Here is an 18,628-nt window from a genome sequence, read left to right as displayed (position 1 = left end):
TAAAACACCGAACATTACACTGGTGGACAGCGGTGGTTCTTGACACGGGCATAAGAGAGAGGTGATCAGGAATTACCGGCAAAATGGCAACCAAACCGCATGTGCAATTGCCTAAATTCGACCCTGAACAGTATGATGTTCACACATACCTGGCAATTATTAAACCTTTGCTAGATATCGGGTTTGAGGATGACAAGCAAAAAATCGCAGTTACACTCCTGCTACTGGGCAAAGCGGCAGATAACATCGCACCCAAGATCGTCCTGGGGCTCATCTGGCAGAATTTCATGATACTCGTGATTCAGGCCATCACTCCATTACTAGGTAAAGTGGTGGTGCTATCCCAGTTGGATAGCCTAACCATTGATGGCAATTTGGATGACTCTCTAATCCTGGCCAGACGCCTGGTCACTGCTGCCTACCCCGAGGAAGATGATGAAACATGGAAACAACACACCGTTAATACTCTCCTTAGAGTGCTCCCCAGCACGGTCAAGTAGCACTTTACAATCCATGCCCCTACCGGAGACATGAATAAGGATATCAAACTGATTTGCCGCCTCCTGACCTCCTTCCGTACACCCCAGCAAATCAACGTGGTGAAAAAGTTCTCCACGAACATCCCGGCTCCCCCAGTTAAGCCATGTCTGCCTATGCCCCACACCAGCCTCACCCCAACACCCAGCCTGCCTAGGGCGCACCCCATCCACCGGCACCCCAGTCACAAGGAGAATCCCAACCTCATTCTGGTGAATCCCTGGGAGTTCTCTGCTTGCAGCTCCAGGTGCCCACTGCACGATATCAGGGACCAATTAAAAGGTGCCAGGAGAAAAACCACCACCCCAGGCTGATGTAAAGTCTCCTCCCTGGAGAATGAGGAACCAGAGGATGAACCCGCACCCACGGTGGAGACCGAACCCGAGGAACAGGAGCCGGAGGAAGAAGAAGGAGGCCCCTGGCAGCTGGATTTTTAGGACTGCCTCCGCACCTTCCCACGGTGGCGGGGGCCACTTCCCCCAAATACCGCCCCCCAGTTTACCACAAGATGAAACTGAATGGGGTGAAGGCCAGTTTTCTGGTCAACACGGGAGCGGCCAGATCCTGCCTGTATAGCCACTACTTCTCCCATCACAAGTCGACCTTTGGCCCACTATTCCCGACGGCTACTCGCCTTGTGGACACAAGGGATGGCCCCATGCCGATCCGTGGGGAAAAATGGGCCCTGCGCGTTGACACTCATCAGCTGGTGCTGACACACGACAAGTTTGTTGTGTTCGACTCTTCCTGCCGCAATTACGATGGATATATGGGGTTGGACCTTCTACAGAAGTTAGGAGCCACCATTGATTGCCACAACAGACAGCTCCAGTTCCAGAAATCACCTGCCCCCCCCCTCCCACTTGGGCCGTCTGCACCTGCACGCCACACCCCCGGCCGGAAAACTCCATGTCTTCCCCCTTCTCTCCCCCCTGACCTCCCTTCCCTCTTCCTCCCCCCTCTTTTCCTGCCACCATTTCCTTTGCTGTCACCATTCCCCCCCACCACGAAGCCTGGGTGCCCCTCAACTGGCCCTCAGGTACATCCATCCTATTCTCCCCACTCCTAAAACCTGGAACCCTCTTGGCCTGCCTCCTGTTCCCAACCTTCCTTCCCCCTCATCACACGGCAGTCCAAATTGCCAACCTTGCCCCCTCACCCCTCACCCCTCACTCTCCCTAGAGGGCTAAAAATCAGAGAGATGGAGGAGGCCAAGCCCTGTGCCCCCTCCCCCTCCTGCTCCCCCACCCCTCTGCTCCACATTCCCGACCATCCCTCCGCCCACCATTCAGACACCCTCCTCTGCCTCCTCCTGGATTTCCAGTATCTGTTCGTGGTGGGACCCACTGGTATTGGACATACCACCTACTTGGCTCACCAGTTCCACACAACGGGCCCACAGATCCGACAGCCATCCCGGCGGAAGAGGAAGACTGCCATGTTCAGGAGATGATTGAAGCCAGAGTCGTTTCCCCTTCCACCAGCCCCTGGTCCTCCCCCGTCGTCCTCATGAAGAAGAAGGATGGCACGATCTGGTTCTGCATCTATTACAGCCGGCTTAACGAAGTAACCACCAAGGACGCTACCCCACTCCTGCGCATAGACGACTCCCTAGATGCCCTGTATGGCGCTTCCTGCTTCTCCACCCTCGACCTCCAGCCAGGGTATTGGCAGGTCCCAGTGTGACCGGAGGAGAGAGGCAAAACTGCTTTCTCGACGAGCAATGGGAAACATTATGAATTTTATGTTTTACCCTTCGGCCTCTGTAACGCCCCCGCCACTTCTCAGGACTAATAGAATCTGTCCTCAACAGCCTCACATAGGAGATCTGTCTAGCTTACTTGGACGACATCATCGTTTTCAGCAAGACCTGGGCCGACCACCTTCAGCGCCTCTGCCAGGTTTTCACCCACATCTGACAGGCAGGCCTTAAACTCCGGCCCTCCAAGTGCGTCCTGGCTGCCAGAACCATCTCATTCCTGGGACATGTCATCTCCTAGGCTGACATATCTCCCGACTCAGACAATCTCCGCGCCATCGCAACATACCCCCACCACAAGACGTTCATGGAATTCGAGCCTTCCTCGGCCTAACGTCCTATTACCAGCGTTTTGTGAAGGAGTTCGCTCACATTGCCAAGCCACTCCATGACCTGACCCGTAAGGGAGAACCGTTCATCTGGATGGACAAGAGGCGAGCCACCTTCCAACAACTTAAGGACAAACTCATTTCTGCCCCAGTCATTGCCTTTCCCAACTATGACCTCCCATTCCAGCTCTACACCGACGTTTTCCTAATCATGATCGGCGCTGTGCTGGCACAAGTCCAAGAAGGCCACAAGCACATCATTGCCTGCATCAGCCGTACCCTCAATCAGGCGGAAAAGAATTATGCCACCACTAAGAGGGAGTGCCTGGACATCATCTGGGCACTTGGACACTTCCGGGCATACCTATCAGGGACTCAAGTTACTATCATCACTGATCACCAGTCCCTCCAATGGCTGTGGCAGTCTGACACCCACAACACCCAGCTTATCAGATGGCATGAAACCCTGGAGGAGTTCAACTATGAAATCTCATACGGCCCCAGCAAACTCCACACCAGTGTGGATGCTCTCTTCCGGCTCCCCATCAATGCTGCTCAGCAGGAACCAGACCTTCTCCAACAGTGGCATCGTAAGGAACGACCTTCCTGGATCCCCCAGCATCTCATCAAGAAGCCATATCATCAGGTTGACCACCTGCTCACTCCATCCGGGCATATCATCCTAGCCCCTGACACCACCCTTGATGCCCTCCAACACCTGTATACCTACAACGGCATTCACCTGGGCACAAAAACTCCTGCAGGTCTTTAACGACACCTACTGGGTGCCCAATCCCTCCACCCTAGCCAAGGAGATTATCCAATCTTGCTGAGCATGCGCCTTGGGTAAGGACATCACCCGTACCGCCAGCCCATGAGGACACATTACTGCCCACAAACCTTGGCAATTGTTGGCAATCGACATAGTGGGACCTCTACCCCCGAAATCAGGCTATCGGTACGTGATCACGTTCATTGATACATACTCCAAATTCGTCGTAATCAGCCCAGCAAAAGAACACCACGCAGTCAAAGTAGCTGATGCCCTGATTTGGCACGTGTTTCCAGACTTTGGCATCCTACAGGCAATCCACTCTGATAATGCACTGGAGTTCACCAGCAAAATCTGGGAGGAACTAGCTCACATATTTGGGTATATCATCTCCCACTCGTCCCCTAATTGGCCCCAAGGAAATGCCATCTGTGAACTAAGCCATTGTACGTTGATGAATCAACTCTGTTCCCGGACAGAAGCCACCAAAGATGACAACTGGGCCCCCCCATGTAAAAATCGTGGAATGGGGCATCAACTCCTGCCCCCAAGATGACGGAATTTCACCGTATGAGTGAATGTTTGGGGAAACACCTCTCCACCTACCCCTCCAGCAACACTTACAGCCCCCCACCTCCACTCCCACATCTAACCCACTGCACCATCTCAAATGGCGGCTAATCCACCTTCAAAACAACCTGGACCTTCGCCCCGACACTGTCTCAAACCCCTACAAGCCAGGCAACACCATTATGATAGCGCAACTCCTCACCCCCCACAAGCTCGCGCCGCGTTTCACGGGGCCTAATACCAACATTTGCGTCCCTAACCACCACCAGCTGACAGTCGAATATCATGGCACTTCTCGCACTCTCAGAAACCGTTACATACACCCCATTCACACTCCCACCTCCTCTGCCCCTGCCTCGCACCCCACCCCACTCACTATCCCCTCTCTGCTTTCCTCTACCTCCTTTAACTGTTACATCTACCCCTCGCCATATCTCTCTCTCTCTCTCCCCTTCCCCCGCCGCCTCCACGTCACCACCCACCACACCGCCTCACACGTCACCTGACAGCTCGCCGACACCACCAACTTCTGACCTCACCCCACCTCCTCACAACCAACCACCCTGTCCCACATGCCCAACACCATGCGCCCACACCCTCTCAACCCACCACACCCCTGCCCAAGCCATAGCCCACCCCAGGCCCCAAATCTCCCCACCCACCACCCGCACATGCCCCTTTGACCCCGCCTGCCCCATCCCACACATCTGACTCCACCTGCAATGCCCATGTACCCACTACACCACCACCCACTAGGCCTACACCCCACTCCACAGCCCATGCCACCCCCACTCCAACCACCCCACAGCTGCCCTCGCACATCCCGCACACCTCACACACACACCGACACTGCACACCCACATCACTGCCCACACCCACCCTTAAAACAACCATCACATGCTCCGGCCACCTCTCCCACCCACCCGCCCGATACATCCACACTCTCACCCCACCCACCTCACTGCAGAATCACACTCCCTCCCCTGCCGTACATCATCTCACATTCATGCAACACCAGGCCCAAATCTCAGCCACCTACACTCCCCAGAGAAATTGTGCCACATCACTCCGCCATAAAACTCCACACTCGACATCCATCTCCAGTATTCAGCACAGCCCTGCACAGAAGACAATGCCTACTACCATGAGAATTCGCCGAGCCGTATGGACTCCGCCCTTCGGATGAAAACATCGAGTCCATGGATCCCTCGACCTCCTATGACTCCTCTGCTCCTCCACCGACCCATCCACCCTCATCATCACCTGTGACGCTCACCTAGACGAGAATTCTGCCACCACAGCCTGGCACACCCTCCTCCAACAACTACAGCCAGTCTACCACATCTACGACACCAAAGTTTACCACCTCCAGTCACAGGGACGTGACTTTTTCCCAGAAGACAGTGGAAAATGCAGTACAGTATCACCGAGGGCAACTCAACACCCCCAGAAGGAGCCCACAGAGGAGCATATACAGTGCGACTGGACTCCGGGTGACAGGGACATAAGTCCGCCCAGGCCGCACGCCTGTATGACCTGGAGCTTGTCCGCTGCCACCATAGCAGGAAAGCAAGACTACCTTCTGGACGAGCTGACCACCGACAGCCACGGGGTGGAGCTATTACTCTAGCTCCAGTCAGCACCCCTGAGATGGCCGGTAGCCACTCAACCCTCATACAGGAGATGGCCTGCAGTCTCTCTGGAGGTAATGAGGAGACGGCTTGTAGCCACTCCCGCCTTCGTCAGGAGATGGCCGGTAGCCGCTCCGAAGGTCTCGAGAGACGGCTGGTAGCCACTCGACCCTCCTATAGGAGACGGCCTGCAGCCACTCCGGAGGTATTGAGGAGACGGCCTGCAGCCACTCCGGAGGTAATGAGGAGACGGCCAGTAGCTACTCCCTCCTTCGTCATGAGACAGCTGGTAGCTGCTCCGAAGGTGCCCTTGAGTCGGCCTGTAGCCGCTCCCTCCCCCAGGCCACGGCCAGTAGCTGGGCCTTAGCGATGGCCAGTAGCCATGCCCCTAGAAGGTCATGGCCAGTAGCCGGGCCCTACAGCAGGAGACGTTCGGTAGACGCTCTTCCGTCAGGTGATGACTCCTGCCCACAAACCTATGATCCAGAGGGAGACCCCAGCCCAGAGTATTGAAGAGGCCCTGTAACTACCACCGGGCTCTTCTCACTACAGCTGGTTCCTGAGAGGACTCATCTGACGGACCCTGACGGAGGCCGATGACACAGCCCACTCCTGAAGGCGTCCCCAACCGCCAGAGACCGCAGCTCCCAGGCCCTCCAGACTGTACCCAGGACCCCCGGGGAGGGCATCCTTTCATCCCGATGCCGGAGATCTTCGTCCTCTGCCAGGCACCTGAGCGAGAGGTTCGGGCAGCTGTTTGGCCCCAGCCCTGAGGGCCAGACTCCCGCCCCAAGCCCTGAAAGTGTGGAACCCTTCACCACCAGCAGCCCCGGACGAGAGAGAACGTCCCTACACGTGATCCTGTGGCCCCTGAATATGGAGGCCCTTGGTGGAACTCAGCCCCGTTAGTAGTGAGGCCGAGTCATACCCGTCGCCCTTGTATGCCCAGTCCCGAAAGTGAGTGACAGTGAAAGCACAGTGCCCGTGACATAGTGAAGTAAGGGCAAAACAGTGAGTTATCAGAATATGGAAAGTCAGTTAAAAAAGCATCTGTAATAATATAAAAGAGAGGTGGACTAAGTAAGATAACAGTGAAACAGTGAAAGCAGCAAGGCAGTGAAATAAGGGTCTGTCTCAAGTGAACACATTACCATATAGTGACTCTGCCTCACATTATGATCATACGGAGGCCCCAGTGCAAGAGCAATAGTTAGCGACACGACAGACAAACCAGTTAGTCTGCCAGCAGTGAAAATAGTGTCTCAAACTCCACCAGTATACAGAACCTAGACTTTCCCAAATAGTAGTGTTTAGCTTCGCTGCCCTAAGTGCTAGTCACCTTCCCTGATCTTGTCCTAAGTAGTATCCTGCGCAATACTAACACCCAATATCTAAGCCTTAGAATTATAATTGTTCAGCATAACTGTATTTGTGACATCTGCCCATTCCACTGTAGAAATTAGCAATACACATCTAAGGTCGTCGCCTTGAGTTTTTTTGTGTCCTGCCTCTCTCTTATTTGTCTAAGTTCCTGTCTAGAAAGAGAACCCAGTTACACACTAGGCGTTAAAGGGACGGGAAGCCGACCCTAAAACATCTAGTATTAGAAAAAGTAGTCTGGGGCCTGAGAGACCCCAGTTTGCCTGAGGAGTGTTAAGGATGTTTCATATAATTCTCTCCTCTTTCCTGCCATTTTCCCTCACTACTCTTCCGTGTCTCTTCTTTCCTCATCTCATTTCTTTTCCTTCCTTTCCTGTATGCCCTCCCTCTATCCTGTCGTTTCTCCATCACTTCTCTTTTCACTTTTCTTTACCCCTATCTTCGCTCTTTCCTTTCTTCCTTCCTTCCTTCCATCAGTCAGTGTCTCCTTCTCCCTTTCTCTCCTTTCCTTCGTACTCACTCTTTCCATCACTTTATGTTATCTTTCCGTCTTCTTTTTCTTTCATTCTCCTTTTTCTGCTCTCTTCCGTCTTCGTTTTCTTTCCACCTCTCTCTCTCTCTCTCTCTCTCGGTTACGGAGGGGAATATTATTGATCATACTGTACATGTGCCTGTGATATTGTATGGTGGATGATCCGACTGATTCATCTTGTCTGTTTCTCTTCCTGTATTGGACAATTTCCAGCCCAGACCTAGACAAGCCAATAAAATATAGTTGAGAGAGAGAGAGAGAGAGAGAGAGAGAGAGAGAGACGCCTGATACGGAGTATGAAGGTCACTACGTCCCAGCCTCTCACAATATGACATTAGAATAATGATTCTCTCTCTCTCTCTCTCTCTCTCTCTCTCTCTCTCTTATAGTGGCACACACACACACATACACACACACACACACACACACACACAGAGGAAGCACCAAGGAGAGCAGACGTGGGCCGACAGCGCTCCTTTCCGAGCCAGCACGGCCAGTGGCATTACCTAAATTAGTATCTTTATATGAGTCAAGCTCTGTACCAGGTTAGACTAAATGGTTTTCTATTAAAAAAAAAAAAAAAAAAAAAGTTTAAGCAAGACTTGTTCAAACAGAAAAGAGAATCGAGTGGCGAAAGAATGCACTCAATCAGCTGATTGTTTGTTTAGACTACAACTGCCTCAGGGAATGTAAGTACTCTGTGCTTTTAGTATTGCAAAATGGGCAGATACTTTAGTAAAGCAAATTTGGAAAAGAAAAGGGATAAAGGTAGAAAGCAGGATGATGATTTCTGCCAAGAACTGGTTGAAATGGAGACTCACAATAAACTGGTAGAGCGTGTACACAGACTGGAGATGGCTTTTCAGAATGAGATTGATGAAATAAAGAAGCAGATGCACTTGCAAAAGGAAGAAATAGAAAAACTAGGAAGGGAGGTCAACAAGAAAGACACAACCATAGATGAACTAACAGTGGAAGTGAGTACACTTAGGAGGAAAATGAGTGAAATGGCAAGTACAGTTGTCAACGACGAGAATATTATGGAAGAGTTCAAAAATGATACACAGACAATTAGGCAAGTAAGCAGTCTGATAGACCAGAGCAGTGATATTGAGGAGAAGATAACACAGGTGAATGACGCTGTGCAAAGCTACAAAAATGATGTGGAAACCACGTATGCTGAAATGGTGAAAGTAAAGAAAGACTTAGAAACAAGGGTGGAAGAAAAAAAAACATTAAAAAGGAAGTGAAAAGAATAATCCAAAACAATCCAAAGTTAGTCAGAGATTCAGTAGATATCAACAAATCTATAGTAATCACTGGTATAAAGGAAGAAGTAAAAAACAAGATCTCAAGAGACAAAAAGGAGCTGGAAAATGTAATGAGCTTATTGAGAGAAGTTTCAGAGGAAATCTGTCGTAAAGACATAGAGGAACACAAAAGGTTAGGGAAATTCGAGAAAAACAAGTCAAGACCTCTAAAGGTAACCTTCCAGAGTGTAAACACCGTGGAGGAGATATTAAAAAATGCAAAGAATCTTATGGAAAAAGAGGAGTTCAAAAATGTATGGATAAAAAGATGCCTAACACAAGAGGAACTGGAATTACTGAAAGAGAAGAGGGAGGAGAGCAAAAACAAAAAAATGAGGGAAGATCAGAAGAGGAGAAGAATACATTTTTTTTACAAAGTAATAGGATTGCAGGTACGAAAGTGGTACATAAACAGGAGGGAATAAAAAGGAGGAAGATAGTAGAACCATCTCATGACAAGTATATAAACAAGATGATTAAGTTGATGTACTCAAATGTGGATGGAATGGCAACTAAATTATTAAAGATGAATGATTATGTCAGAGAAAATGAACCACATATAATATGCCTAACTGAAACAAAATTGACACCAAGGATATCAAATGACATACTAAACTTAGAGGAATATAATATATGGAGAAGAGATAGGAACTTAAAAAAAGGAGGAGGAATTATAATATTAACTAAGAAAAATCTAAAAGTCAAAGAAATAGAACTAGATATACCCTCACAAGTAGAACTGATTGCAGTGGAGATCAATACATCTGAAGGGAAAGTAACTGTAGCCAATTTGTACATGCCACCCAGATCAAACACATGGGAAAGAGACGAATATGAGGACGTGGCAGAGAGTACAATTCAGAGTTTAAGAGCATTACTACATAAAATGGAAGAGAAATCGGAAAGAATTATACTAATTGGAGATTTTAATACAAATATAAATTGGAATACTCTAGATATAATAAGCCAAGAAAGCTGTTGGGACCAAAAGTTCCTGGATCTCGTGCAAGAGTTTTTCCTAACGCAACATGTAAGGGAAAGCACCAGAAAAAGAGGACTCGATGTACCCTCAATGCTGGATCTCATATTTACTAGGCAAGAAAATGACATTGACAATTTAATATATCATCCTCCACTCGGCAAAAGCGACCATGCAGTACTAAATTGCAACTTCAGGACAGCATATGACATAGTTAACAGCAATGAAAGTTACAAAAAGAGCCTAAACTATACAAAGGGATATCATCATGACCTAAAGAAGTATTTCTTAGAAACTGATTGGGAAAATGAGCTTAGAGGACAAGATTTAAATGCTGTACATAAGAAATTCTGTGAATTATATGAAATAGGAGTCCAGAAGTACATCCTGCAGCACAAAGAAGCAGAAAAGAAAATAAAGAAATGGTTCAATACAGAATGTAAAAAATCAAAAGAAAAAAGAGATTTGTTGTGGAACAGATACAGAAGACACAATAGTGAAACGGCATATAATAATTACAAACAGGTAAGAAACGATTATACAAGAATAAGGAGGGAAGCCCAAAAACAGATTGAGGAGGATATCATAAATATAAGTAGTGATCAACTGAAGCCATTTTACTGCTACATCAGAAGCAAAACCAAAGTAAAAGATAAAATCCAATCCATTACTGACGAGGGAATCACCTATACACAAGAGAAGGATATTTGTGAAGCACTAAATAAGAATTTCCAATCAGTTTTTACAGAAGAAAAAAATTTTGAGAGGGACTATGTGGAACATGCATGCCCACACATCTATCTATCTATCTATCTATTGCCAGACGCCTCAATCCCGTTTGGAGTGGCCACAAACAAATCGCCTCCAAGTCGCCCTGTCCCCCGCCATTACACTGCCCTGCTCCCAACTCTCACCCCCCTCTCTCATATACCTCTCCACCCCATCCCTCCATCTCATCCTCGGCCTCCCCCTCCCTCTTTCCCCCTCCACCTCACTCATATACACTCTCTTCGTCAGTCTTTCACCCTCCATCCTCTCCACATGGCCAAACCACCTCAGTGTATTCCTCATAACGCTTCCTATCACATCCACATCCACACCACAACGTTCCTTTATATCCTCATTCGTCAGCCTGTCTCTCCACGTGACTCCACAGGCTCCTCTTAAATAACTCATTTCCACTGCTCTCACTCTTGACTTGTGTCCTTCCAACAATGTCCAAGCTTCACTTCCGTACGTTAGAGTTGGTATCACAATACTGTCATGTAGTAACTTTTTCACTTCCATGCTCACTTCCCTGTTTCTTATCACTGCTTTCAAGGAACCAGCAACCTTTCTTCCCTGCTGTACCCTTTCAAGCACTTCACCCTCCAAACCTCCATCCTTACTCATCACACTACCCAAATACTTAAACGTACTCACATTTTCCAATTCCTCACCATCCAACCTTGCTGTACATTCACTAACTTCACCTCTCTCAAAGACCATCACTTTACTCTTCCCTACATTCACCTTTAGGTTCCGTTTCTTACACACTCTCTCAAACTCATCCACCAAGCCTTGCAGCTCCCCTTCGTCTTCACTCAACAACAAAGTATCATCTGCAAACAACAGTACAGGGAGTTTCCAAACACTATCCTCTCTCACCAGGGCCACTCCAACATCCACTACCCTACCTTGTACCTCTTTTATTACCCCATCCATGTACAGATTGAACAACCATGGAGACATGACACATCCCTGTTTCAAACCAACTTTCAAAGAGAAAAATTCACTTAGTTCACCATCCACACTCACTGCAGCCTTCGCACCATCGTACATACTCTTCACAGCATTCAACAACTTCCCATCTACTCCATATATTCTTAACACTTTCCACAATCCTTGTCTATCCACCCTGTCATATGCTTTCTCCAAATCCATGAAAGCCGCATACAACTTCTTTCCCTTCTCTAGAAACTTTTCCACTAAAGATCTAAGAATGAATATCTGATCTACACAACCTCTTCCCTTCCTAAAGCCTCCCTGTTCTTCTCCAACTAATTTCTCTGTTCTTTCTCTAACTCTGTCTATAAGTATCCTACCATACACTTTTCCTATTATACTAAGAAGACAAATGCCCCTATGATTACCACACACTTCTTTTTCCAATTTTCCTTTGTACAAGGGAATAATTATACCTGACTTCCAATCCTCCGGGACTCTACCTTCCTCCCAGGCCAATCTGCACATCTTCCACATCCATTCTACTACTATCTCTCCCCCATGCTTCAGCATTTCACCACACACTCCATCAATTCCTGGGGCTTTCCCCGGTTTAACTTTCTTCATAGCTTCCACAATTTCTATCCTACTGATTTCTTCCTGTCTTCTCACCTCCCTCCTTCTCCCAGCCATTCCCCAGCCACTTATACTCGCATTACTTCCATCCTCTACGTTCAACAATTCCTTAAAGTGTTCTCTCCATCTGCACTTTTTCTCCCTTCTCCACTAGTAATCTACCATTTTTATCTTTTGCTCCCCTGCTAACTTCACTTCCACCCTGTCTTACTCTTTTCACTTCTCTCCAGAACATTTTCTTACAGTCCCTCCACTTTACACTCAAACTCCTTCCAAATTCCTCATCCACTCTCTTCTTACTCTCTCTTACCAATCTTTTCACCTCTCTCTTCCTTTCCACATATAACTCTCTCTTCCGCCTCTCAACTTCTTCCACGCCCCTATTTCTCATCCATTCATTGTATGCTTTCTTCTTTTGTGCCACAGCCTGTTTCACCTCTTCAGTCCACCACGCTGTTCCTTGCACCCCCCTCCATCTTGTCTTCCTTCCACACACCACATCACATGCTGCACATATTTCTTCTGTAAATATCTTACACATACCTTCCACGTCTCCCATCTGCTCCAATTCATACTTGCCCAATCGTTCCTCCACTTCTCTCTTATACTCTGCCTTTTTCTCATCCTCTTGTAACCTTTCCACTCTCCTTGCAACTACTCCTTCCTCTCGTCTTTCCCTTCTTCTATTCCTCCATCTTACTTGCATCCTAATTCTGGCCACCACCGAGTAGTGGTCAGAAAGTCCACTCTCCCAACCTCTATACACTCTTGCATCCATTACACATCTTCGCATCCTTTCATCCACACACACATAATCAATCATTGCCTTCCTTTCATTCAGTTCACCACCCACCCTTCTCATCACTCGCCAAGTATACCTGTGGATCATTTTATGCCTGAAGAGGGTATTGGCTATCACCAACCCCCTCCCAGCACAAATGTCCACTAACGCACTCCCATTCTCATCTATCTCAGCAGGCACACCCCACTCACCAACTATTCCATCCACCTTCACATTACCAACTTTACCATTCATATCACCAATCAAAAACACTCTATCATTTCTTCCAAACTTTTCCATGCACACTTCCACATTTGTCCAGAACTCTTCTCTCACTCCTCTAGCACGATCTTGCGTTGGCGCATACACACACACAATCGCCCACATTTGTATTCCAACTTTCAACTTTACCCACACAATCCTTGACCCAACTGATCCATACTGTCTTATGCTCTTCTTCCATCTTTTACTTACAACTATACACACTCCTTCCTTTGCCCTCTCATTCTCATCTACTCCTGCACATATACCCCATCCATACTCCCATTCTCTCACACTTTCTCCTCTCCATTTTGTTTCAGTTATTCCACATACATCCACTTTCGCATCCTCAAGCACCTGGACAATCTCTCTCTCTCTTTCACCTCATCATTCGCTCCTCTTACATTCCATGTACTCATTACCAAGTCCTTTGTCCGGTCCTGGGTCGTCATCGTTTGGTCAGTCCTTGTCCAAGGCTTATTGTTTGTTTTTTTAGTTAGTTGTTTTACGGGGAGGGGCACTAACCCTCCGCCAACCCTTTTAGTCGCCTTTTACGACAAGCAGGGATACTGGGGGAGTATTCTTGAAAACCCCCCTACCCCCAGGGGTAGAAAAAGTAATACAGGAGGAGTAAAGTAAATTACAACGAGGAAAAGCAAATGGTCCTGATGAAATTTCATGTTGGGTGCTACGAGAATGTGCAAAAGAGTTGAGTAAACCATTATTATTAATTTTTTAGAAATCCTTGAGTCGAGATAAACTACCTGATATTTGGAAGAAAGCAAACATTGTCCTCTTATTCAAGAAGGGGAATAGACAAAATCCACTCAACTACCGAACAGTATCACTGATCAGTGTTGTAAGCAAGGTATTAGAAAAGCTTGCAGTATAAGAAAAGCTTGGGTAAATCATCTAGAAGAACACAATATGATAACAGAAAGACAGTTTGGTTTCAGAAAAGGAAAATCATGTGTTACTAATCCGTTGAGCTACTATGACAGAGTAACAGACACAATACAGGAAAGAGAAGGATGGGTGGACAGTATTTTTTTAGATTTCAAGAAAGCATTTGACACAGTACCACAACAAAGACTTTTATGGAAACTGTACCATCAAGGAGGAATTCGAGGCAAACTGTTTTGTTGGATGCAAGATTTTCTCATAAAGAGAGAAATGAGAACAGTACTAAGGGGAAATTACTCTTCATGGAAAGAAGTGACTAGTGGAGTACCACAGGGTTCAGTGCTGGCACCAATCATGTTTTTAGTGTATATAAATGATATAGACAGTAACACTGGAAATGAAAGCTATCTAAATATGTTTGCAGATGATGCAAAAATACAAAGGAGAATTACTAACACAGACTCTTGTAAAAAGCTACAAGAAGAATTCAATAAACTTCATGAATGGAGTAATACATGGCAAATGGAATTCAATGTGGACAAGTGTCATGTAATCAAGTTTGGTAAAAGTGGAAAAAAACCTGATTGGGATTATACGTTAGGAAATAAAACCCTACACACATCAGAAAGAGAGAAGGACCTAGGTGTGATTATCAGTAACAGACTATCTCCGGCTGACCACATCAGTGAGAAGGTACGGAACATGTATACACTGCTTGCAAATATGAGAATAACATTCACATACATAAATGTAGACATGCTAAGAAGGATAATAACATCATTCATCAGACCAACCCTGGAGTATGCATCAGTAGTCTGGAGTCCTCATCAAAGAAAACACATAGACAAGATTGAAAAAGTTCAGAGGGCCGCTACAAGATGGATACCAAGATTATGGGATCTAAGCTACGATGAAAGACTAAATAAACTGAATCTACCAACACTACAGGAGACAAGGAAAAGAGGTGACATGATAATGCTATATAAATGCATATCAGGAGAGGAAAAAAGAGACATAAATGATTACTTAATATATGGAGAAGCATCAGCAAGAGGACACTGCAAAAAACTGCATAAGAAGAGAGGTGATAAAGACGTAAGGAAATTCAGTTTCCCAAACAGAGCAATTGATCAATGGAATGCACTACCGAATGAAATAGTGTGTGCCAAAACAATTCACAAATTTAAGGATATGTACGATAAATATGGTTTAAGACACGGGACAGTACGAGCTTGACTCATTCCTGCAAAGATACAATTAGGTAAGAACAATTAGGTAAGAACACACACACACACACACACACACACACACACACACACACTACTACATATAATAATGACTAAAGTAAAGGATGCGTCAATTATTGCTTGTCTCTTTCCTGCCATTTTCTCTCATTACTCATCCGTGTCTCTGCTTCCTCTTCTCACTTTTTCTTCCTCTCCTCCTTCCACCATCCTCTATCCTCTCGTTCTTCCATCACTTCTCTTCTCACTTTTCTTTATCCCTTTCTTCTCTTCGCTCCTTACCTCCCTCCCTTCCTTCAGTCAGTCAGTGTCACATTTTTTCTCTTTCCCCTCCCTCTTTCTCTCTCTCTCTCTCTCTCTCTCTCTCTCTCTCTCTCTCTCTCTCTCTCTCTCTCTCTCTCTCTCTCCTTTCCTTCCTCTCCACTCCTTCCATCACTTTTCGTCATCATTACTCATCTTTTTCTTTCATACTCCTGCTTCCGCTCTCTCCCGTCCTCAGTTCACCCCCTCCCCCCCTCTCTCTCTCTCTTTCTCTCTCTCTATTTATCTATCTATCTATCTGTCTATTTCTATTTCTTTCTATTCTTTCCTGCACTCCCCCCCCCCCCTTTTTAACCCCTGTTTCCTTTTCTCTCTTCCCTCAAATGTTCCTCCTTCTTCTCCTTTCTCCGCCTCGCGTCTTTTTCCCCCTGGGGGTAGGGGGGTTTCAAGAATACTCCCCCAGTATCCCTGCTTGTCGTACGAGGCGACTAAAAGGGTTGTTGGTGGATTAGTGCCCCACCCCGTAAAAAGAACTAACTAAAAAAGCGAATAAAGTGCCTCGGACCCGGACGGACCTTATGTTGACGACTAAGGAACGGACAAAGGACATTCTTAGGGTGGGAACATGGAATGTGAGAGGAGTTAATGATGAAGTGAAAGAGAGAGAGATTGTTCAAGTGCTTGAGGATGCAAAAGTGGATATATGTAGATTGACTGAAACTAAATGGAAAGGTGAAAGGGTGAAAGAATGGGAATATGGTTTAGGTATATGTGCGGGAGTCAATGAGAATGAGAGGGCAAGAGAGGGAGTATGTCTGATGATAAGCAAGAAGTGGAAGGAGAATATATGAGAGTATGGAACAGTGGGTGCAAGGATTGTATGGGTGAGGATGAAAGTAGATATACAAGCGTGAGTGATTGTATGTGTGTATGCCCCGACAGAGGGTCGAGTGGCAAGAGTGAAAGATGAGTTTTGGGCGAGAGTAGAAGCATGTATGGACAAGTTTGAGAGGAGCGAGAGAGTGCTGTTGAATGGAGACATGAATGGCAAAGTTGGGAATGTACGAGTGGATGCAGTGGTTGGTCAGTGGGGTGTGCCAGCTGAAGTAGATGGGAATGGTAGTGCTTTGGTGGACATCTGTGCTTGTAAGGGGTTGGCAATAGCCAACACCTACTTCCGTCATAAGATGATCCACCGGTATACATGGAGGTAATGAGGAGGATGGATGGTGAACTTGTTGAACGAAAGGCAATGATAGACTACGTGTGTGTGGATGAGCGAATGAGAAGACAAGTGTTGGATGCAAGAGTGTGGAGAGGGTGGGGAAATGGAGTCTCGGACCATCACTTAGTGATGGCCAAGGTAGAGCTGCAAAGAAAGTGGTTGAGAAGGCGAAGGGGAAGACAGGAGGTAGCAGCTCCTGTGAGAAGAGTAGAGAAATTGCAAGATAGTGAGAAAATGACAGAGTATAAGAGAATAGTGAAAGAAAAATTGGGAAGGTATGAGCTAGAGCAGATGGAAGGGGTGGAAGACGTATGTAAGATATTCACGGAAGAGATAGGCGCAGTATGTGAGGCAGTTTGTGGAGTGAGGAGGAGATGCAAGGGTGTGCAAGGGACAGCATTGTGGAATGATGAGGTGAAACGAGCTGTGGAACAAAAGAAGAAGGCATATATTGAATGGTTAGTGAGTAGAGGTAGGGGAGAAGATGAGAGAGAGAAGAGAGAGGTATATGTGAGCAGGAGAAGGGAGATTATGAGACTGGTGAAGGAGAGTAAGAAGAAAGTGGATGAAGAGTTTGGGAGGAATCTGAGTGTGAAATGAGGGGAGAGTAAGAAATTGTTTTGGAAGGAGGTAAAGAAAGTAAGGCAGTGTGAAAGGGGAAATAGTAGGGGAGTGAAAGATAGGAATAATAGATTGTTGGTGGAGAAGAGAGAGAAATTGAGGAGATGGAAGGAGCACTTTGAGGATTAGTTGAATGTAGAGAGTGAGAGCAGTGCGAGTATAAGTGGTTGGGGAATGGCTGGGAGAAGAAGAGATGGGAGGAGGGAGGAAGAGATCAGTAGGGCGGAAGTAGTGGAAGAGATGAAGAACGTTAAATTGGGAAAGGCCCCAGGAATTGATGGAGTGTGTGGCGAAATGCTTAGGTATGGGGGTGAGATTGTTGTGGAGTGGATATGGAAGTTGTGTAGATTGGCTTGGGAAGAGGGAAGGGTTCCAGAGGACTGGAAATCAGGTATAATTGTTCCTTTATACAAAGGAAAAGGGGAGAGAGAAGTATGTGGCAATCATAGGGGTATTTGCCTTCTTAGTGTGACTAGTAAAATGTATGGTAGAATACTCATTGATAGGGTTAGGCATATGACAGAGGAGCTAGTTGGAGAAGAACAAGGGGGATTTAGGAAGGGAAAAGGGTGTGTAGATCAGATATTTGTTCCAAGATGTTTAGTGGAGAAGTATCTAGAGAAGGGAAGGAAAGTGTATGCTGCCTTCATGGACTTGGAGAAAGCTTATGACAGAATAGATAGGCAAGGTATGTGGAAGGTATTAAGAATATATGGAGTGGAGGGGAAATTGTTGAGTGCTGTGAAGAGTATGTACGAGGGAGCTAGGGCTACGGTGTGAGTGGATGGTGAGCTGAGTGAGTTCTTTGATCTCAATGTGGGACTGAAACAGGGTTGTGTGATGTCTCCATGGCTGTTTAATATATACATAGATGGGGTTGTAATGGAGGTGCAAGGTAGGGCAGTGGATGTGAGGGTGGCTCTAATGAATGAGGGTGAGATTTGGAAGATTCCGGTGTTGGTGTTTGCTGATGATACAGTATTGTTGAGTGAAGATGAATGGGAGTTGCAAGGTTTGGTGAATGAATTTGGGACAGTGTGTAGGAGAAGGAAGTCGAAAGTTAATGTAAACAAAAGTAAAGTTATGGTGTTTGAGAGGAATGAAGTCACAGAGTGTGCAGTGAGGCTGGATGGTGAGGATATGGAGAATGTGAGTGCATTCAAGTACTTGGGTACTGTGATGAGTAAGGATGG

This window comes from Coenobita brevimanus, chromosome 112 (assembly GCF_032717465.1).
Source record: "Coenobita brevimanus isolate Jiangsu-jjx chromosome 112, ASM3271746v2, whole genome shotgun sequence".
Classification (NCBI taxonomy): domain Eukaryota; kingdom Metazoa; phylum Arthropoda; class Malacostraca; order Decapoda; family Coenobitidae; genus Coenobita; species Coenobita brevimanus.
Note: the sequence above shows the minus strand (reverse complement) of the source record.